The 22,378-nt window shown below is 55.9% G+C and overlaps 1 protein-coding gene across 1 annotated transcript in view; it reads right to left on the bottom strand.

Annotated features, from left to right (window-relative positions):
• SH3BP4 (SH3 domain binding protein 4) overlaps positions 1–22,378 on the bottom strand; it is a 91,301-nt gene that overhangs the window by 39,939 nt on the left and 28,984 nt on the right. The window contains exon 2 of the mRNA XM_021074833.1: positions 13,469–13,535. The gene's annotated coding sequence lies outside the window, so the exon portion shown is untranslated. The remainder of the gene's footprint in view (positions 1–13,468; positions 13,536–22,378) is intronic.

Here is a 22,378-nt window from a genome sequence, read left to right as displayed (position 1 = left end):
GCAAAAGAGCCAACCACTCCACTGCTGTCCGTCCAACAGGGTCCTCCAAAAAGATACATTCACATCCTCCGTCGCAGAACCGTGCATTTGACCTTTGGAGGCTGGGCCTCTGCAGGTGTGATCAAGTTAAAATGAGGTTCTACTGCTGCAGGGTGGGACCTAAATCCAATCACTTGTGTCCCCATCAGAAGAGGGACGTTGAGATGTAGAGACAGAGGGACACAGAGAGAAGATGTGAAGAGACAGGGAAGGAAGTGATCCGGCTCAAGCCAGCGGGCGTCAAGACGGCGGGTAAACGACCCGAGCTAGAAGGAGGCAAGGACAGAGGCTCCTCGAGAGCCCAAAGGACCCAGAGCCCTGCGGACGCCTCAGTTTCAGACTTGCAGCTCCAGACTGTGAGACAACCCATTTCTGCTGTTCTAAGCCAGGCAGTTCATGATCCTTTGTTCTGCAGCCCCAGGAAACTGCAGGCAGGCCTCCGAGATACGCGGGCTCCGTTCTTACCACGGTCACAAAGCGAATCCAAGAGGAAGCGCGTCACAGCATTTTTTTTGGGTTTTCCTGGTGCATCAAAGTTAGATGCACCCTATATGATGTCTCCGGAGGGTGCAACAGCATCATAGCTAAAAGAACGGCCCTGCCTTAATGAAAAAAATACTTCATCGCTCAACCCCGCTAACTCCTACCCCCCGAGCCTTCAAAGCCTCGTCGTTTTGCCACAGTCACGTCACAGATCACCCGACACAGAGCAGCAGAACAAATGCAGGCGTTATCATCGGAAATATTTAAATAAATGCTGATTTTAAAAAGGAAAACACGTCTGAAAGAGTTCAAGAGTTACTGAAATGTGGAGTTCCCGTCGTGGCGCAGTGGTTAACGAATCCGACTAGGAACCATGAGGTTGCGGGTTCGGTCCCTGCCCTTGCTCAGTGGGTTAATGATCCGGCGTTGCCATGAGCTGTGGTGTAGGTTGCAGATGCGGCTCGGATCCCGAGTTGCTGTGGCTCTGGCGTAGGCCGGTGGCTACAGCTCCGATTTGACCCCTAGCCTGGGAACTTCCATATGCCGCGGGAGCGGCCCAAGAAATAGCAACAACAACAACAACAAAAAGACAAAAAAGACAAAAAAAAAAAAAAAAAAAAAAAGTTACCGAAATGTGACACAGAGACAGCGCTGTGGGAAAAAGGAGACCAACAGACTTGGTCGAGGCAGGCTCGCCCCAAACCTTCCATCGGTAAAAACCCCGGTATCTGGACGTGCAGTAAAGGCGCCCAGGAGCCCACCCGGCATTTGCTGGGCAGGGAGTGTGTGTCAGGCACTCTTCCAGGCGCTTCTGGCTGCTCACTGGGGACCCGACACAGCCACCCCATGACGCGGAAGACGACCGCCTCCATCCCACACTCGAGGACACGCGGGCGCAGGGAGGCCAGGTACCTGGTCCAAGGGTCCCAGCTGCACGAGCCCAAGGCAGGTAGGAGCCCAGCCCAAGGATGGCTGGGTGCCTTTCCAGACAATTCTGAGACCACAAGCTCCTCCTCCTCTGTCCGCTGGGCAGGCAGCCCGGTCCCTGGAGACCCGAGCAGGAACCCCAAGCTGAGCAGGTGGGGAAGGGCTAACAGGACAGCCTGAACATCGGCTGTGTGTGTGTGTGCACGCACGCACGCGTATGTGTGAGTTTCATCAAAGCATAAATAGCAAACCTGGTGTGAAATCATCCTGTTTTTCGGCAGAGCTTCTGTGCCAAGTCCGTACCAGGCAGAGATGTCATGCAATTCAACCAACCCGACAGGTTTCTTGCGGGGGTGGAGGGGGGGTTTCACGGAGGCTCTGGGATCCGGCCCGTGGCCCTTGGATAATCAGTTATTTTCCTCCCAGTCCTGAGGGTGATGCAAGAGAGGCGGCTGCACGGGAGCGAGTGTGACCTGGAGCCAGAGGGCAGCACAGAAAAGCTTTCCTTCCGCCTCCGAGCGCCCCAGGACGATGATTTGTTACAGAGGGTCAGGAAGAGGGTCCGGGAGAAAAGAAGCCCCCCCAACCCCAGTAGGAAGGGGCTCCTCCTCGAACGCCCGGCATCCTCCGCTCACACCCAGGCGTCCAGGGGATTCTTGGTGGCATCTTCTCTCTGCTGCATGCTCCCCCCGCCCTGTTCTTCCTCCTCCTCCTGGTGGGCAGGAAGGCTGTGCCCTCAGCCAAAGAGCCCTGGCTGGACCAGAGCCCCGGGTGGCACGGGCCCCCCACCAGAACCAGCCCGGCTGGCGCAGCTCCAGGCTGCTCAGTCGTCCCTCTGGGCTACGCGCCGCCCTGAAGCAGCTCCCGCCCCCTCCCCTGCCCGCCCCGAAGCAGCTTCCGCCTCAAGGCCAAGACTGTTGCCATCAGGGGCTGGCGAAGGCCACACGGAGCCCCGGGTCCCGAGGGCGCTTGCCCTCACGCATCTCACGGGGAGGCTTTTGAGCACCGACCTCTCCACAGCCTCCGGGGCTGGCTTCCTCCTGGCCCTCTGGGTGGGCCTTTGAGGCAGGTGTCTCTCCAGCATCTCCCTGGGTGCCCACCCTCTCCCTCGGAAACTGCTCCTCCTCTGCAGCCTGCCGCCGTGTCCCCAGGGTCCGTCCTTCTTGCCCTTGTCACTCGGGGCGTTCTCCTGGGGGGGCCAGACCACCCCGGGAATGGAGCAAAGGGCCACCTTATCTCTGCCCAAACCCTGCTCTGCCTGGCGGCCCTCTGCCCCCGCGGCAACGCCCCCATGCCCTCAGATGGTCCCCAGCCACCTCGAGGCCCTGGCGCCCGGCTCATGGTCCCGCTCCCGAGCCTGCCTCACTCTCCCGCATCCCCCACCACAAAGGGCACTGCCTATTTCCACACAACGGGCATAGACAGAGCGGCTTTCTCAGGTCCCCACTCGGCCTGCCCAGGACAGAATGGGTGGCTGGAGCCAGAGGGCTGGAGATACAGACCTGGACACAACCTTGCAACCTCAGGACACAGCCCTGGACCCCTCCCTCGCAGGGTACAGACCGGGACACAGCCTTGCAACAACCTCAGGATGCTAAGCGCAGTCGCTGAAAGGGAGCCAAGTGCTTGTGCGCAAGGGAGCCCCAGGCGGGCTATCCACCCCACAGCCGACAGCACTGGCTCCGTCCTCCCTGCTCCCCCAGGTCCTGCCTGTGGGCAGATGTGTATTAAACTTGCAAACTCTGGACGTCAGGAAGGGTTCTGGACACACTGCTTCCTCTGACGGACGCTCCAAAGACAGGGACAGAATCAAAGCGGAGGTCCGAGGTGTGGACCCAATGAAGCCGAGAATGTCAGTGCCCAGCTGGGTCAGTGGGGTCGAAGTGGCCTCACTGGGCCCCGCCGGGGTGTTCTCACTGGGTAGGGACAGGCTGAGCTGTCACTCCCATCAGCCTCATCTGAGTGAGTTTAGTAAAGTGACAGTGACAGCGAGGCAGGTGGCTGCAGAAACGCCCTGAGGCAGGGGGGAGCGGTGGGGGGTGCAGTTACTGGAATTTGGGGAGACAGGGACCCTACGTCAGGGGAACCAGAGTGAATTCTAGGCCATGCTTCAGGGACGGACCACCTCTCCACGCCCCCTCCCCCCCACCTTTCTATGGCCAATGCTATCAGGAGGCCAGGGGGCCCCATCTGATGCAATGATTTCATATGAACCCCCGGGCCAACCCCAGGGCAGGGGTGGAAAGGGGCGGGGGTGGGGTGGGGTGAGGGGCAGCCCTGCGGCAGCAGCAGAGGAGGCTCAGAAGGCTGCTTTCCCACAGCAAAGCCTCCACACACTCTTTTTTTTTTTTTTTAAATTACTTTTTTATTTTTATTGAATCTTGAATCGGAGCTGTATCCGCGGGCCTAAACCACAGCCATGGCAACGTGGGATCTGAGCCTCCTCTGTGACCCACACCACAGCTCACGGCAGCACTGGATCCTTAACCCACTAAGCAAGGCCAGGATCGAACCCGCAACCTCATGGTTCCTAGTCGGATTTGTTAACCACTGAGCCACGACGGGAAATCCCCTCCACACACTCCTGACCAAGGGACCCACCTGGAGAAACACCGGGTCCAGACCTGCTGTCGACACCGCCCTGTAAACAGCACTTCCGGAACTGCCGTGTTAACACACAGATCGACGAATCCACATCGGACAGCACCAAGCCGGGTTCTGTGTGTCAGTGACCCGAGCCGAGCCGTGCCCTGGGTGACTTCAATGCCAGGTCAAGCCTTGCCTCTTGGGGATGTGTAAGACACGGGGACAGTCCTGGGAGGCAGAGTGGGGATGGGGAGGCAGGAAGCTGGAGTCCAAACCTAGGAGTCTTGGTGAGAGAAGGCAGCTCTTAAAAAATTGAGCGCATCACAGTATCTGATGAATCCCAGCAGCACTATTCCCAACAGCCGCAAGGCAAAGGAACCCGAGCATCCACGGATGGATGAGTGGACTAACCCAGGGTGGTCCCTCCACATGGCAAAGATCAATCCACTAAAAAGAAGGGCAGCTGGAGTTCCCACTGTGGTGCAGTGAGCTAAGGATCCCCCATTGCTGCAGCTGTGGTGTAGGTCACAGCTGCAGCTCGGATTTGATCCCTCGCCTGGGAACTTCCATATGCCGCGGGTGCAGGCAAAAAATAGAATAGAATAGAATAGAACAGAATAGAATAGAATAGAATAGAACAGAATAGAATAGAATAGAATAAAAGAATAAAAAAGGAAGGATATTCTGACACACGCTACAACATGGGTGAACTATGATAAATGGAAAAAGACAATCACGAGAAGCCACATACGGCACGGTTCTGCTTGTAAGAAATATCCAGAAGAAGCATATCCATAGAGAGAAAGCAGGTTAGTGGCTGCCAGCAGCTGGGGGTGGCTGGGGGGAGGGAGGGATGTCCCTTGGTGCTCCCAGGTCTCCTGCTGGATTGGGAAGACATTTTGGAACCAGAAGTAGTGGTTGCATAGCTTTGGGAATATACTAAATGCCATCAAATTGGGACCCTTTAAAATGTGCCCATCAGAAACCCACCTGAGACTAAAATATGCGAGCATGAGGAATCATCTGAAACGATACCTTTACTTAAAAAATGTACTGAGACATCATTTTGTTCTAATCAGGGATAAACAACTCACGGACTACGTGTAGACAGGACGGATGTTGGTCTGGCCAAAGGAAGAGCCTGTAACAGCAGGACTCAAGGTGGGCGGCACCCCAGTCCCGGCCAGGAGGCAGCAGCTGGTCTGACCCGGGGCCCCCAAGCACTGTGATCCCAGAGGGGCAGGGCGCCCCGAATGGGGACATGTGTGGGGGGTTTTCAGGGCTCTAAAATCACCACCCACCCTCGCTAAGCAAAACCAGAAACGAGCTGGGGCAGCCCCGTGTCGCTGAGGGCAGGGATCCTCGTGGATGCAGCGGCTCAAGGCCTCCCGGCCTGCAGTCCCGGTCCCTGCCCTGTGGTCCAGCATCATCCACACACATCCACTCCTCCAGGAAGCGAGGGCGGAAGTGGGAAGGCGCCGCCCTCCCTCACCTGCAGCCTCCATCCCCGTTCTGCAGAGGAGCAAACGGAGGCCCCACAGAGGGGATGCTGTGGGCGGAGCCACGCAGGGGGGAGGCCCTGGATTCAAACCCAGACAGCTTCCTTTCAGAGTCCAGGCCACGCTCCACTGGAACCACACAGGTCAGGCGGGAGGGAAAGGTGCGCCCAGAAAAGGGGTCCTAAGATGAACCACGCGGCTGCTCCTCCCACTGACGACCCCCCAGCTCACATCGCGCCCACCTCCCTGTACATCCGGGCTGCTCTATTTGCTCCGTCAGGGTATCATTAGCTTTTCTCACATCCAGCTGATAAACTGGCAGCCTGGCCTCTGGGGCCTGGGTTTGCAGGATCTGAACTCCAAGTTCAGCATCAGAGGGCCAGACCTCAGCCAAAAGGGATCTGGTCCTGCTGGCCCAGCCCCACCAGGCCTCCCCAGAAGGGCAGCCAGGACAGGGTTGCTGCTGGTTCTTGATGCCCAGCCACACCCTGTCCCCGGGCCCCATCCCTCTGAAGCCCACTCATGGATGGTACCCTGAGGAATTTCTGCAGAAACTCAGCATCCCAAGAGGGCAAACTATGTGCTAGCGACACATGCAAACCTGCCTCAGCACTGCAGGACCTGAGCCGCGTCTGCGACCTACACCACAGCTCACAGCAATGCCGGACCCTTAACCCACTGAGCGAGGCCAGGGATCGAACCTGTATCCTCATGGCTGCTAGTCGGGTTCGTTAACTGCCGAGCTATGATGCGAACACCTATACTTTTTTTTTTTTTTTTTTGGTAATGCTATTTTCTATCATGTTCTAACTCGAAAGACTGGACATAGTTAAAATACAGTAAAGTGCAAAAAAATTTAAGGAAAAAAAGAATTTATGTTTCGGTAGATGGAGGCCTGGTTCTCAAGTTACATTAAGTCCTTTGGAAATCTGGAGATCTCAGCCAGAAGGGGCTTCCATCCAGCACCCCCTCCCAGGACTGCTGCAGCCAGGGCACTTGTTCCACTGAAGGATGGTTCTAGAACGCTGCCCAGCCTTCCACCACCATCCCAGGTCTTTTGCTGTGGGGACCTGCATGCTGGTGTCAAGGTCAGAAGGTCTGTGAGAACTCTGTGGAATCACTGTTCTGGGGCACCAGCTCCCTCCCTCGCCCATGAGAAGACTTAGGCTGCTGATTCCTACCTGGCTCCAGCCACCTCTGGGAGGAGAGCCAGGAGAAATCAAGAAAGCTCTGCAAGTTGACAGCGAGTAGAAAACGAGCCCACAGGAGGGCTCCCCAAACAGCGGACAATGCCATTTCCTCCCGAGGCTTCCTCTGCCTTGTGGCCTCAGACCACACACAGCACAGAAGAGAAACCCACCCTCCTGTGAGATCCATAAATTCTCTTCCGGAGCTGCTCAAGGCGCTCAAGACCTGAACCCAGCAGCCTGACAGTTCAGGGGGCCCCCTCTCCATCCGCTGACCCACGGATGGTGGGCCTGCTGGTGACCGGACCGGGCCCTGGGTCCCTGTCCCCCACCTGCACAGCATCTCCGATTTTCAGGTGTGGGTCGGAGCAAGCCCCAGCTCAGCTAAAATCCAGAGGACATTTCCCTAAGCCACGGCTCTCCCGCTCTGCAAATGAGCAAATACCATGGGGACTGAACGCCCAGCAAGAGCAATGATAACCCGAGGAGGAGCGAAGAGTTGCATTACAGTTTGGGCGCAACGCTCCTGCTCAAGGGCAGACCAAATCGGGCTTTTCTCGGGCCACCTTCTCCCCAGGCGGTCTTCGGTCTTCCTCCAGGTCAGGGGCTCTGAGGACCCACATCATTTGCGTAATCTGCTAAGGCTGGGGGCTTATCTTTAGAAAGTTGCCTACAGAGAGATGAGGCTGGGCATCCCAGCTCGTACACGGAAACAGCAAGTGTTTACTGAATGCGAAGTCCAGGGCTGCCCAGGAATGGGGTTCCTGTCCCCCAGGAGTCAGGGCGGCCGGTGCACAACCCAGACACAGAATAAGGCGGACCCCACTGGGCGGACGGGCTGGGCAGCTGGCCGGTCATCCGGGAAGACACACGGTGGTGACACGGTGACCTTGCATGGCACTGGCCTGTCAGTCTCTGCTTCCTCCTCTGCTGAATGCCGAGCTCGGGGGCCTCTCGGGTCCCTTCCCACTGGGACAGAGTAGAAGGAAGGGGACCCTGCGTGTACCACTCACAGGACTCCAGGACCTGCAGCCACATCACTGGGACAGGAGAGGCTTATCCCAAGCACCTCGAGCCAAGCTGGGCTGGACCCCCTGCTCGGCTGCCGCCCAGGCCAGCTGCTGACCTCCGGGCAAGAGGGCCCCAAACTGTTTACTCTCGCCAGCAGGGCGTGTGAACCCCTCTCCTGACCTCTGGGGCCCGAAGGTGGCAGCCTGAGGTCAGGAGGACAAAGCACTTGAGAAGCCATGTGACGTGCTCGGGACGGGCAGCCCCGTGGCCCCCGTCAGCTGCGCATTCAGAGAAGCCACGTGGCATAAAGCCCAGGAAAGGATGCATGGGTACCATGTCCTCACTTTCCTGGGAGTATCACCGCCTGGTCCAGGCACATTCCCAAGCCTGGACATGCCATGGCCCAGTCCCCTCGCACCACGTACAGGTGAGCCAATCCACTGCCTGCCTGCTGACCCAGCCATTGAGGACTGGCTCAAAAGGGTGAGGGAGCCCAAGAGCAGGGTGCTGGGAAAGGCAAGAGCAAAAAGCAGCTCTGGCGCAGGTCCTGCACAGCACTGCTGGCCTTGGCTGGTGGCCATTCCTGGGCCAGGTGCATGCTAGTTGGGCAGCAGAGGCCAGGTGACATGGTAAGAAGCACAGGTTGGGGGAACATGCAGTTCAGTTCTTTTTGCTTTGCAGGGCTGCACCTGTGGCATATGGAGGTTCCCAGGCTAGGGGTCTAATCAGAGATACAGCTGCCAGCCTACACCACAGCCACAGCAACGAAGGATCCTTAACCCATGGAGCAAGGCCAGGGATCAACCCCACATCCTCATAGATGCTAGTCAGGTTCGTTAACCACTGAGCCACGACGGGAACTCCTCCAGTTCAATTCTTGAAGAGCAGTTTCATTTCTCAAATCCTGGTTCCCAGATCCCCTGCAATCTCTGGATCTTTCCAAGAATCGTCCCATGTTTTCCTCTTGAGCAAGTCTGCGTGCATATTCGATTCCTACTGATCTTTGAGAACCTTGTGAGAGCGCTCCATCTTTACAGATGAGAAAACCGAGGTCCAGGGAAATTCATTTATGCAAAATGCTTGCGTGCAACTGAGATTTGTCTATGCTTAGCAAAAATCAAAGCTCTCTGCAGAAACTTTTCTCTTTTTTCCGCTTTTTAGGGCCAAAAGTGCAGCATACGGAAGTTCCCAGACTAGGGGTCCAATCAGGGCTGTAGTTACTGGCCTACACCACTGCCACCACAATGCCAGATTGGAGCCACATCTGTGACCTATGCCACAGCACATGGCAATGTCGGATCCCTAACCCACTGCTCGAGGCCAGGGATCAACCTGCATCCTCATGGTTACAGTCGGGTTCGTAACCCACGGAGCCACAGCAGCAACTCCTGCACAGACATTTTTCTGACCCAAGAATGGAATGCACTCCCTCTGTCCTTCCAAAATTGCAGTCAGTCCAGTCGGCTTTAAATAATGAACTAACAAAAGAGGAAGCCTGGAGCCAGAGATCTGGGAACTAGGGTTTTCCGATTCGATTTCGAAGTTCTTTGTAGTCCAAGCAGATTTCGGCAGGAGACTGGAGGCCTCTTAAAATAAACAACAGTGGAATCTTCCTGCCACTCACATCTTTTATCTCCACAGCCTCAAATATGCTAAAAATGTCGCATCTGTCCTCAGGACATGCCTGCTTTACGAAGGGTGAAAAGGCAGGCTGGTGAGGAGACGAAACACGAGGCTTTTAAGAAGAATGCAGGTGCCCCTTTTTTAGCTGAACGCTTGCGGATTTCTTACCTGCCCTCATGCCCGGGCTTCACCCCCTCCTGCAGCTCCTCACCTCCCCAGTCAACTGCAGCCTTTACTTTAAGGAGGCAGCACCCAGGGGAGGCTACTGATGCAGCTGAACACTGCTTCGCATCCGGGCGATGCACGGCCAGGGCCAGGTCCTTCCTCTCCCCAGCAGTCACCTGACAAGTGCAATGTCAGGTCCCCTCCAGAGCAGCCCTGCAGGCCTGGTGTCTGCAGTTAAGGATGCTGGGCTTTGCTGCTCTGTCCCCAAAGCAGGATCTCCCTATGTACAGACTGGCACCCAATTCAAACCTCAAAAGTAAACCAATTGTTGACTGCTGGGGGGTGGGGACAGGGGACAATGAGAGTAGTTACTTCATGAGAAGGAGGTATGCTTCTGGGGTGATGAAAAAGCTTTCAGACCAGGTGGAGGTAAAATGGTTAATTGAATGCTATGTGAATTTCACATCAAATAAATAAAACAAGGAGTTCCGGTTGGGGCTCAGCGGTTATGAACCCGACTAGTATCCATGAGGATGCAGTTCAATCCCTGGCCTCGCTCAGTGGGTTAAGGATCCTGCATGCCATGAGCTGCAGTGTGGGTTGAAGATGTGGCTTGGATCCAGGGTTGCTGTGGCTGTGGTGTAGGCTGGCAGCTACAGCTCCAATTCAACCCCTAACCTGGGAACCTCCATGGGCCGCAGGTGCAGCCCCCAAAAGACAAAAAACAAAACAAAACCCCGCACAAAATCAGAATATTTGGAGGTTCTCGGTCTGAAAAGTAACTCCTGACGAGAGAGAATTTGTCAGTGATTATCCGCGTGGTCCAGGCAGACGGTGCCCGGCCAGAGTTCCCCCTACAGAGTGTGGACAGACAAGTCTGGGCAGCCAGACGGCACCTGCCTTTTTTTTTTTTTTTTTTTTTTTTTTTTTGTCTTTTTGCCTTTTCTAGGGCCGCTTCCCGTGGCATATGGAGGTTTCCAGGCTAGGGGTTGAATCGGAGCTATAGTTGCCGGCCTACACCACAGCCACAGCAACGGGGATCCGAGATGTGTCTGCGACCTACACCACAGCTCAGGGCAACGCTGGGTCCTTAACCTACTGAGCAAAGCCAGGGATCGAACCCGCAATCCCATGGTTTCTAGTCGGATTCGTTAACCACAGCGCCACGACGGGAACTCCTGGATGGCACCTGCCCTTATGATCACCCAGCTCCTTTCTTCACGGTATCCCTGTTTTACATAAATTTATAGTTCTAAGAGGAAAAATGTACTTCCCCCCGTTGATATTTACTTTAAAAGTTACCTACGTGGCTCATGTTTGTGGCTCAAAACTGAGTTCGACTGACCACAGCAAGACCCAGGGACACTTGTCCCCTCTGCCCATGTAACCCCCCAGGAAGGGAGGATGGCTTGGGGCCCACAGACGGGCTTAGTAATACCCCTCTGAACCTGAACTCGAACGAGGTGCTCTCTGAGCCTCGACAGCTCTTGCCTGCAAAATGGGTAGACGTGTAGAGTGTTCCCGGGCTGAAGGAAATACAATATGTGGAGGGCGTGAGCCGAGGCTGGGTCGTGGGAGTCAGCCTTGGCCTCGGAGCCCGGTCTCCCCACCCAACTCCTCCGTGGTTGGCACAGTCCCTGGGGGGATGTCGGGCCAAGTCCTGTCATTCGCTGGTGACACGGGTCCGTCACGCTGGTCTTAAAGCGAAGGGAACCAGAGCCCCTGCTCTCCCACCTGGCCCCTCACCTTGACAGCTGCTTCCCCGGGCACTTTCGGAAACCATTCCTGCCGGTGATAACGGTGGGATCAGAAACAGGTTAGGAAGCAGACCCCGAGGTGGTGGAACGACATGCAAATCGCAAAATCGGGCAGCAGCAAAACGCGGAATGTAGAAATGGAAACCTTAGGATGTTCTGTCTCAGGACGAACTTGGGACAAATCAGATCGTGAATACTCAGAAGCAAAAATGTTTGCACTTTGCGTTTATGTGTCTGGAGGAAAACGCCACAGAAATAGGCCAAATGTGTCAAGACCCTCTTCTGGCCACGGCCACCAGATGGTCAACTGACATGCTGGGAGACACACACCCACTCCCTAAATCCCCCCATGGCCGCAGGCCACTCTCCACCCCCAAGGCAAACAAAAGCGAATGACTAGATGGAGACAAGCCACTCGTCCTGGGATGGAAGCCCCCTTCCCACCTCCTGCCTCCTCTTCCTTGAGGTCCCTGCCCCGGAACCCTGGCTCAGTGCCAGAAAAAGCAAACCGCCTAAGTGACGCCCAGGGAACCACGGAGGCCGAGCGGGGGCCCGGATGGACCTCCTTCAGCTTTGCTTGGCAGGGGGTCCGCAGTGGCCAAGCCGGCCCCCAACTCCAAACCCAGAGGTGGACCACGTGGGGTCAGACAGGGAGCCATGCTGCACCAGCACCAGTGTCCATCACGGTTACCTGCAAAGAACCAGGCTGCGTTCTGGCTGGTGGATTTCAGAAACCCCAGCACTCCTCCGATGCCAGCTCCAAAGAATGCCAGGAATGTGGATGACTTTCACCGCAACCCAAACAGATCGCAGCCTCCAGGGCACCGCCTTGCTGCTGGCGGCTTCTGGGGCAGAAGTATTTTAAGTCTCTTAAGACCGCAGTGGGGTAAGGATTGACCCTGGGACCAGAACACTCCCGAATTCCTGCCTTCACTACTGAAAGCCCCCAGGTCATAACCTGCAGCCGGTCCCCAAACATTCTTTCTGTCCGAAAGCACAAACCTTACTGGAAAACAAAGAGATGTGATGGAAAAGCCGGGGAGGGAAGAAAGTTGAAACAAAATTCAATCAGCTTCCCCCAGCTGAACAAGATACACGTGGTTTAAAGAAGAACACAAAGCATAACCTGAACTAATCCAAGCTTTTCTTATTCAAACCGGACCCTGAAAGGAAGCAGCCTCTGGGCACTTCCATCACCACGCCCCTCTTCCACCCGAGCCTGCAAAGGATCCCTTTTAATTAGACTTTTAAGTAGATCCAATCCTTTCACCCTATGAGGCAAGTGTCATGGGTTGGTTTTTGGTTGTTTTTTGTTGTTTTTTGGCTGCACCCTCTGCATAAAGAAGTTCCCAGGCCAGGGACTGAATCTGAACCACTGCTGTGACCTACACTACAGCTGCAGCAACACCAGATCCTTTAACCCCCTGTGCTGGGCCGGGGATCGAACCTGAGCTTCCACGGTGACCAAAGCCACTGCAGTCCGTGCCACAGTGGGAACTCCTCCTTGGTTGGTTTAAAACATGAAGCCTGCCCCATATTACCTGATCTAACCCAACCGATTTCACAAAAGAGGGTTTCCTACTGTTGCCAGCCCCGGGGAATAAAGATCAAGAACAGCCCAGAAAACACCTGAGAACGTTCTCCCAGGCCACTTTCTCCCCTCTTCCTCCTGAACACCTGCTAATGCTTCCGTTCACATGTCCTGCCACTGCACTTCTTCCAGGACAAACCTCTCCCGGAGGCACAGGGCATCGCGTCGCATCACTGGTGGCCATTGTCTGGGAAATGCAGAGCCTCTTAGGTTTTAAGAATAACTCCTTTGTGCAAATACCACAGGACGGCCAACCTGGGCTCCGTCCCACGGCTGTCAGGACAGAGGACAAGCTGGTTTCTGGGTAGAGCGAGAACGTTCCACTGGCCGCAGAAGGGGAAGTCACCGAGGTAAACAGAAACCAGGGACTGTTCTGGGAACTGGCTGGTGCCAGGCACACTGGTGACATCTGACCTTCTTGTGCCGGGGACACGGGGCGCTGCCACGGATGTGAAGACAGGGCCGTGAGGGAGATGCCTGCAGAGCCAGGAAAGGCTGCGAAGGGTCGCGGGAAGCGCCTTCTCCCACCTGAAGGGCTCTGGGGCAGGACTCAGCCCCCCGCACGGCCACTCAATCAGACGCTCCGTCTGCATCACTTACCTGCAACAGCTTGCGACGTCAGAGGACCGGTCCCAGGACCCGGGCTTCGGTCCAGAAAAGGAAGATGCTGCGAGACAAAAGGGGAAACGCGACTAAGACGCAGAGTCTCATTCAGCGGAAGACCTCATTTCCACCTGTGCCCTCCAAGACCCTCCCACACCCAGAGCACAGGATGTTCTAAACTGCATTTACCCGGGGAGGTGAGGGGGCTGCCAGGGGGTGGCCCCGGACCCCTTTCCATCCCAGCTGCTGCCGGGAGCCTGGTGGCCAGAGGGACCCGGCCTACAACCGCCTCCTGGAAAGAGGCCCTCCTCCCCCAGGTCAGGCCCCCGCCCGTGGCGGGGGGGGGGGGGTGAATGGATGCCCTTCACCCCTTCTCAACCCAGACAAGATGAAGGACCATGCCAGGGCTGGGAGCGCCGGGCGGTCTCCAAGGCCTTCCCTTGGCCCCCACCCCGGTCCCTTCCAAGTGTGCCGAGCCCAAGCATGCGCCCCAGTGAACCTGCACGGGGATCGGTGTCACACAGCTGGTTTCCGGGGGCCCAGCCTGCCACAGGGGCTCTTTTTGCTTTTTTTTCTCCCATGCTACGTCGTCTTCCCTCACCTGCCGCCGCTTCTCCCACAGGCGCTGATGGTGTTGGCTCAAGAGAATAATCGCATCAGCTAACCCCAGATGTGCTCCTGACACCTCGCCAGCTGCGGGGCCTCCTCCCCACGCGCTGGTCATTTGCCTGGTAACTAACAGAGTACGGAGCCCACGACGGGGACAGATTCTTAAACAAGTGATGCACAGCGAGGCTGACGCTACCACCACGCCACGACCCCCGTGAGCACGGGCCCGAGGCTGACCTACTGGACCGAGCCACGGAGCTGCTTTGCAGGAAGCCTGCACCTGGCCAGGCTGTGAAGCAGGAGGCGGAACTGTCCTCCTGGATCCCTTCCCTAAATCAACAGCCTCCCCCGAACAGTCAGCCCTGAACAGACCCTCCCCCGCGTAAAGAGTTCACATGCAATTACAAGGAGCATCGTAAGGGGGCAAGAATTGGCCCCAGACACCAGGACAGCTGGCTGGTCTTGAGAACATCGCCTCCCCTGGGGGCTTCCACAGTGGGATGAATTCCAGATGTGCAGAGAGGCGCAAAGGAGGCGACGGAGGCTCAGAAGGAAAGAGAAAATCAGGGCGTGCGGCTGCTCTCGAGGTAGAGACAGACCTGAGCAGACGAGGGGACCACACAGGCGGGGAGCTCCCTGGTGGCGCTGTGGGTTAAGGACCTGGCATTGCCACTGCTGTATCATGGGCTGGATCCCTGGCCCGAGAACTTCTGCTTGCTGTGGGCGGGCCAGAAAAAAAAGACCATACAAAGGCGAAAGGAAAAACTCCAGCGAAATCAATGAACAGCCCGAAAAAGGCAACAACCGGCTAATGGGATTATTCAAATGACACACAAGAGTTAAGATCCCGAGAAGAGAAGACTCGGGTGGGGAGAAGGTGTTCCCATAGGGCCGCTGTTGACCCGTCACGTGAATTTGGGACGCGTCTGCCACCTCGGGGTCCTCCCCAGAGCGCCCGTGGTACCACAAAGATTCTGCCTATGAGTTAAAGGGGGACAGGGCTGGAAAGGCCTGGGGGTCGGGGGTGGCCTCTGGGAAGTGGTTTGTGGTGTTTTCTGCTTCTTCAGCCTTCTCTAACCTTCCACTTGCTTCTACGGTGAGTACAGAATGCATTTCTTTCATTTTTTTTTTTTTTTTTGAGTTATCATACCAGCCTACCTAAGAGCTTGGGTGCCTCCTTTTCTTTATAAACCCAACCCCCATATCTAGGCTGGAGGAGGGGACTTTCTCACACTCCGACCAGGTGTTCACACTGCGGGGCCTTGGACCTCCGCACAGGTCCACCGCAGGCCCTTCAGGAAGGGCGGGAAGTGGTCGGGGGCTGGCGAGGCCATGGAGTCTCCCCAGAAAGAGCATCTCCTTGTGGCCAACGGCCTTGACCGCCCACATCCGCGTTCCTTCTCCCCTGAAGTCCATTTCCCAGACGCAAAATAACTGGTACCTTCGCAAAGGGGGAAACTGGGAGGCAGATGCACAGGGAGGACTGCACGTGAAGACGAGGGCAGGGGTCAGGGTGATGCCTCCGCTGCAGAGGGATGCCCAGGGTTGCCAGGGAGCCAGCAGAAGGACGGGAGGGGCCTGGAACAGCTCCTCCCCCAGGACTCAGAAGCGACCCACCCTTGGACTCTGCCTGAGACTTTCAGCCTCCAGAACTGTGAGATGATGCGTTTCCGCTGTTAAAGCCCCCCAGTCTGGGGTCCTTTGCTACGCACCCTAGCAAACTAACCCACTGATCTGCAGAACGGGAGAGGGCAATCTGAGGCTTCCTGTCTCCAGAGCTGCCATGAAAGCGACAGATTCAAAAACGCTCTGTAAACTCCCATCCGCCTCAACCAAGAGCTTGGCCTGCGTTAAGGCCACATGAGCTGTGCTGTGCACGCTGCAGGGTCAGGCCCCTGGGGGTGGGTCCCGTGTGCTCCTGGTGTCACTGAGCCCAAACCTTCCTGCAGGATTCCAACAATCCCAGCACGTGCTCAGTGGCCCTGCATCCACACCGATGCCCAGTGCAGTGTTTCACGGCATGGTGGCTCTGGGGAAACTGGGAAACTGCTAAGTCCACTCCACAGGCTGCCAGCATCATGATGAACACGTGGGGAGCCAATCGCCAAAGGTTCCTTTCAGATTCAACTGGAATCTCTCTGTGGCAGGAACGGTTCCCCCCAATCCTCACCCCAACTGCACCTGAAAAGCACCAAAGCAGTGGCACTAAGGCACAAAGCAGAGCCAAATCCTGCCTGTCGCCTGTCTCTGCCCATGAAAGCAGAGTTTCCTTTTTAAAAAACTATTTATTCATTGTTATTTTTTAATTTAGTTTTCTCTTTAGGGCCACACCTGCGGCATATGGAAGTTCCCCAGCTAGGGGTTGAATCAGAGCTGTAGCTGCCAGCCTACACCCCAGCCCCAGCCACGTGGGATCTGAGCCGCATCCAGGACCTACACCACAGCTCGCAGAAACACCAGATCCTTAACCTACTGAGCGAGGCCAGGGATCGAACCCACAGCCTCACGGATACTAGTTGGGTTTGTAACCCACTGAGCCACAATGGGAACTCCAAAGAATATCTCAATAGCTGGAAAAAAAATCAAAGTAATATTTCAGGACATGAAGATACGGGAAATTCAGGTTGCAGTACCAGGAAATACAGTTTTACTGAACCCAACCCACGGCCACACCTGTTCACTGACATCTAGTCTATGGTTCTTTTATGCGTCAATGACACAGAGCAGCCGCCACAGAGCCCTGATGGGCCACGAAGCCAAAATACTGTCTGGCCTTTCACAGAAAAAGTGTGCAGGCCCAAATCTACACCAGCCCTCTGGACGCCATGGGGCAGAGGGACAGGCCAAGGTACCCTCAAGTCACAGGGAGGTGGGCAGTGGGCACGGCCCATGCGGGATGCCAGAGAGCTGGCCAGGCGGCAGGTGGGTGGGATCTGAGGTGGCAAGAGGGCAGGGAAGGACAACAAAGGGGAGGTGTCGCTAGAAAGGGACACAGGAATGGCCCCAAGGTAAACTTCCTCCACCGGAAACTGTTTCCTGGAGCGGGCTCCAGCCTCCAGAGAGGGGGCACCGGACTGCCTGCAGCGTCACAGGGCCCACCCACCACCCCTGAGCACAAGTTAGCACGGGGCCCTTTGCGAGCGGTGCTCAAGGCAGATTCCGGGCGCGGGGGGCTCCCACGGCCTGGCCTTGGACTTCACCCTTGGCCTTTCACTGTTTACCCTACAAGGCAACCAATTCACAACACTGAGAAAACCACACTACTGGAGGCAGAACCTTTGGATGCCACGCTCTCAAAAGAAACACTAGGCGCACTGTTCACTGAACCAGCACTCAGGCGTGGGGTGGGCGATGCCGCCCAGAGGAAGTGTCTGAAATCGCGCCTGATTTACACGGCGAAATTTTCTCACACAGATTCCAGAACTGTTCACCCACCCCTCCTAACATTGCGTAATATTTCAAATGTTACAGAGCACGAAGAGGTTAAGGAATATCCTTCCTCCCTCCTGGATGGAACTGAGACTGAATATAAAGCACAAAAGGCGGGGGACCGAGACCCCCACCAGCCGGACACCTGCCGTGGTTTCATTTTCACGTCCATCCTTTCACTCTCATCTGCGGGTTCCCACCTGGTGCCCGACCCCGTGTCACGTTGGTGCATTAATTAGTTCGCCGTCATACCCTCCCTCCCTGGCAGAGCGGAAGGAGGGTGGAGGCTTCGTGTGTGGCCACAGGAGGCGCTGTGGCACCTGGACCCCTACTCAGCTAATGGGGACACCCGCACTTGTGGCCAGGAAGCAGCTTTGTCCTCCTCTGGGCTTCTGCTCCCACTGGATGGAGCTGGCGGGGCCTCACGATGGACACGTTTAGGGATTTAATCATTCCATAAATCATCAGGTGCGATGAGCAGCTCCCGGGACGGGTCAACGGAATATTTCATAAAGACGCCGTCGAGGGGGCGTCCCTTAAAAGCAGGCTGGCAAACGAGAGCCCATGAAACATTGAAGGAGCAGCTAACAGAACTCCAGCAGAATTCGGGGCTCGGCCGCTCTGCCTGCCTCCGTGTCCTCACTTGGCTTTCAAAGGGGAATAAAGAGGAGGCCTGGGCTGGGGTCCGCGCCAGACACAGCTGCCAGACCCCCGCTCAGATCTGCACCCGACGGAGGAAGAACGGAAGATCCATGGACACCGGCATTTCCCATTAAAAAACCCTGAATTCCCCCAGGCTTTAATGTTTTCCACCCACTGACCAATTACTCAGGGACTTTGACGTCGGATCTGGGGCCCAGCGAGGGGTTCCCAGGGGGGCTGGAGGTTTCAATCCAATGTCTTGACAAGCATCCCTTAAACGCCGATGAAGCAGCGCTGCCTGCACAAGTCCTGCGCGTTAGATTCGGACCGTAACCTTTTCTTAGTAAACGGGGAGCCGGCACCGCCCAGGACCGGGGGTGCGAGGTGCCACGGGGTGGGAGGCAGCCTGGACACGGAGGGCTTCTGAGATGGTCCCCAGACGCGGATCCAGCCCTGCCCTGCACCGGCTTGATGACCTGCGCTGTTATGACCTGATGGCACCCTGGCCCCCGGCTTCCTCCGGTGACAACCAGCGCTCGCCACATCCAAGAGTGAGAGAGCACTCTTTTTTTTTTTTTTTTCCCTACTTCATCTTTTTTCTCCCTATCCTGTGAGAGGATACCCTTCCCTTCTCCACCAGCCCGAGGAGCATGCTGCGAGCAGGGCCCTGGCCTCTTCTTCTTTGAAACATCGAAGGCCAGATCTTTTTTGAAAAAAAAAAAAAAAGAATATATTTACTTTTTTAATACAGCAGCTCCAGGTAAAGCACATCCATTGGACAATCTGATTCTGGCCTGAATGTATTTTTTTTTCTTTTTTATGAAGATAAGTTGATTTACAATGTTGTGCCAATTTGTGCCACACAGCAAAGTGACCCAATCTCACACACACACACACACACACACACACACACATTATATATATGTACATTCTTTTCCTTCTTTTTTTTTCTTTTCAGGGACACACCTGAAGCATGTGGAAGTGCCCAGGCTAGGGGTCGAACTGGAGCCTATACCACAGCCACAGCAATGCCAGATCCAAGCCACATCTGTGACCTACACTGCAGCTCACAGCAACGCTGGATCCTTAACCCACTGAACGAGGCCAGGGCTCCAACCCCTGTCCACATGGATACTAGTCAGGTTCGTTACCGCTGAGCCACGATGGGAACTCCCTGTTTTCTTTTCAGGGCTGCACCTGCAGCATATGGAGGTTCCCAGGCGAGGGGTTGAATTGGAGCTGCAGCTGCCGGCCTCCACCACAGCCACAGTCAGGCCAGATCCGAGCCACATCTGCGACCTGCAGCACAGCTCACGGCAACGCCGGATCCTTCACCCACTGAGCGAGGCCTGGGATGGAACCTGCGTCCTCATGGATCCTAGTTGGAGTCTTAACCCGCTGAGCCACAACGGAACCTCTACATTCCCTTTCTTACAGTATCTTCCATCCTGGTCGATCCCAAGAGACTGGAGAGAGTTCCCCATGCTGTGCAGCAGGACCTCGTCGTTAATCCATCCCAAATGGAATAGTTTGCATCTGCTCACCCCAAACTCCCCGGCCGCCCCGCTCCCTCCCCCTTGGCAACCGCACGTCTGTTCTCTACGTCTGTGAATCTGTTTCTGTTTCGTAGAAAAGACCAGACCTTTAGCACCAAATACACAGTAGACACCTTGCAAAATGCTTATAGCATAAATTTAGGCTGAGAATTGAATGTGAATTAAATTTGAATTAAGCAGCGGTTGTCCAACACGAGCACATGCCAGACTTGCCTGGAGAGTTTGTTAAAACACAGACGGCCTGTCTCCATCCCCGAGGCCCGGGCTGGGCCTGAGACTGTGCATGTCGCACTCGCTCCCAGAGGAGGGGGCTACTGCCGGTCCCCGAACCACACTCTGAAACCACCGGTATCATCAATGCCCGTACTGAGGATGTGCTTGTCCGTCTGGCCTCCAGGATGCTGGAGGTGGTCAAGGCTGGCATCACTGTGGCCCTTGTAGCGGACGAGGGCGCTGAGATTCAACAGGGTTTCAGTGACTGCCCGAGGTCATGGCTGGAGGCTGGGGTCACAACCCACTTAGCAAAGTAGCCCCCGGGGCCCTTGATGAACAGAATAAAGGTCAAAGGTGAAGACAACAAAGGAAGACAAAGCGGGCTGCAGGCAGGATGCCCGCATGGGCAGGCGAAGAACGCCAGCCCCGTTCCAGCACGGCGCTGCGTTCCTTCTTCCCTCCTTCCGAGACAGAAATGACAACCGCCCCCCAAGTCTGCTGAAGCAGGAAGAAGGGCAATATCCTGCCTGGTATTGATGACCAAAGGAGGGAGTGCCTGTGCCGGTCCTTGGAGATGCACAGAGCAAAGAGGCTCCCTACCTACATAGAGGAGGCTGACAAGTCCCTGCCTGGAAGCTCAGACCCTGCTGGAAACAGAGCCTTGCATCCTGGCTCTCCTGGCTCGGGCCCTGCATGTGTGACCATGGGATGGGCACCTTTGCTCACCTGGCCTCAGGTGAGTGACAGCCTTGGCCCCTGCACGGTGGTATCCAGCGCTGGTCCCTTTCTGCCAGAATCCCAACAGCCAGCTCCTGCCTTGGGGCTGCCCAGCTGTTTCCTCGCCCCTCCCTGACCACAGACAGCACGTCCCCACCTCGGACCACCCACCCTCTGACCTGCGGATTCTTCTTCCTGGGGGTCAAATCTTCACCCCGGCAACCTCCCACCTTAGCAACGGTGAAAGAGGCAGGAAGGGCGAGATGCGGCTGGAGCAGCCCAAGTGGGCCTTTCCGGGTGACCCAAATTCCCTCCACGCCTGACTCACCCAGACTAAGGGCCCCGAGAGGCCCCTTCCCTGTTCAGCTTTGCAAAGCAGGCTTGGGGCCCGCGGTCGGCCTTGCGGTTGGACTGGGGCAATGATCGGTTTGCAAAGTCCAGCCAAACTGGTGGCGAAAGGGTGGCGTGGCTACTCTCTAAGAGCATCCAGTGATGTGTGATTTATCTGCCACGCAGCCCAGACCACCCCCCTCCCCTGCCCCTGCCCCCACTTGCAGACCACACGCCCTCCCCTCAAAGAGATGCAAAAACTGGGTCAGAAACAGAATCACTGCAATAAACATCTCCTGAAGCCCTGAGACCTGGATCAGATTATAAGAAGACCATTCTGTATTTTTATTTATTTCCCCCAAACCAAGCCTCAGATTCTAAACTCTTTGTTGAGAGAAGCACGATGTTGTCCAGAGATGCCAGGTGACCCCAACCTCAGGAATAGCCTATTTTTTTTTTTAACGAGACATTTTTTTAAAAAATGCAATCTTGTAGAGTTCCCGTCATGGCTCAATAGTTAGAGAACCCAACTAGCATCCATGAGGACTAGGGTTCGATCCCTGGTCTCGCTCAGTGGGTTAAGGATCAGGCGTTGCCCTGTAGGTCGCAGATGCGGCTCAGATCTAGCGTGGTGTAGGCCGGTGGCTACAGCTCTGATTGGACCCTAGCCTGGGAACCTCCATATGCAGCAGGTGCAGCCCTAAAAAGACAAAAAGACTGGAAAAAAAAATTGCAATCTTGAAAAAAAATTTTTTTGTCTTTTTTAGGGCTGGACCTGCAGCACAGGGAAGTTCCCAGGCTAGGGGTCTAATCAGAGCTACAGCTGCTGGCCGACACCACAGTCGCAGCAATGCCAGATCCTAGCCGAACGCACGACCTATGCTGCAGCTTTTGTAATGCTGGATCCTTAACTCACTAAGTGAGGCCAGGGATCAAACCCGCATCCTCATGGATTCTAGTCAGGTTCTTAACCCGCTGAGCCACAATGGGAACTCGAAAAAAACTGTTTTAATGCTAATGTGAAGAAGCTGTGCCACCGCTGGCTGCCTGCTGGAGTGAGATGCTTGCATTGTGGACACAGGGTTGGCTGACCTTCCCCAGCCCCGCCCACCTGCACAGCTCCATGGGGTCAAATCCCCCCTCCCCCGGCCATGCCCCAGCTCCTAACTATAGGCTGAAACAAGATCGAGCGTGGAATTGGGTGGGTCAAAACACACCAGTCCAGGCGGTTATTAAGGGACGTGACAGGTGAGCTCTGTGTGCCGTCCCCGCCACTCCCCAACGGAGCCATCTGAACCCCGAGGATCAGCCCCCCTCTCCCCCAGGCACTGCTCCAGAGAGCTACTTATTCTTACCTTCGTCATAAGCCACCACCAATTAGGCGTGAAAGGTTAACAACTGAACGCAGTGC

This window comes from Sus scrofa, chromosome 15, assembly GCF_000003025.6.
Source record: "Sus scrofa isolate TJ Tabasco breed Duroc chromosome 15, Sscrofa11.1, whole genome shotgun sequence".
Lineage (NCBI taxonomy): Eukaryota > Metazoa > Chordata > Mammalia > Artiodactyla > Suidae > Sus > Sus scrofa.
Note: the sequence above shows the minus strand (reverse complement) of the source record. Positions and strands in the feature narration are given on the sequence as shown.